Consider the following 830-nt stretch of genomic DNA (forward strand, 5'->3'; position numbering starts at 1 on the left):
GGTAACAATGGGAGTTATCTTTCTTTACCAAGCACGGCACAGGTTCCCAAAACAAGCAAAGTGTATCCATGTTTTTAAACGCCCTAGTATATATTCAAGCCATATTATTTGCAAGTCTTTTATGAATATTTCTGATATTATTGTGTCTTTAGGATTGTCAGGGTGGCCCGAATATTTTACATACCATTTTAATTTTTTTCCCCATCAATGTAGTCGTAAGACAGACACATAGTAATGGGGAAGTACATAAAGTAAATACGATAGTATGCCAATGCAGGTACATAACAGCAACCTTATCGACACTTTCTATGAAGTAGATTACGGACAGGTGATGTAGTCTGGGCAATATATCAGTGTACAGTTTATATATCAGTGTACAGTTTATATATCAGTGTACAGTTAATATATCAGTGTGTGACAGTTTTGACGGGTGTTGTATTGGGTACGGCTAATGGGCGCATATTCGCGGGATTACAGATATAATGGAAGATTTGGTGCACTCTTTGTGTTAATACTTGATGCATCCAAGTGAGCTCGAAATAAAGACACCACAGAGTCTTCCATATCTGTTACATATTTGGATATCTTATTGAACATAGATGTTAACAGCAAACTAACAACTCAAATAACCACCATATATGCAAGCATCATCATGTAATGTAGGTTAAATTTTGTTCAAATCACGACCTCTGTGTTTCAGAGTGGACTTGGGTCAAAATAGGGACCAAAATAGGGGCTGAAAGTTTTGTGCTTCATCTCTGTAAGGATAAGGTGAGCGTTGTGGCTAATGGGCCTTTTGCCTCCCCTTTGATAATAACATAAGAACTGTA

This window comes from Ostrea edulis, chromosome 1 (assembly GCF_947568905.1).
Source record: "Ostrea edulis chromosome 1, xbOstEdul1.1, whole genome shotgun sequence".
NCBI classification, from domain to species: Eukaryota; Metazoa; Mollusca; class Bivalvia; order Ostreida; family Ostreidae; genus Ostrea; species Ostrea edulis.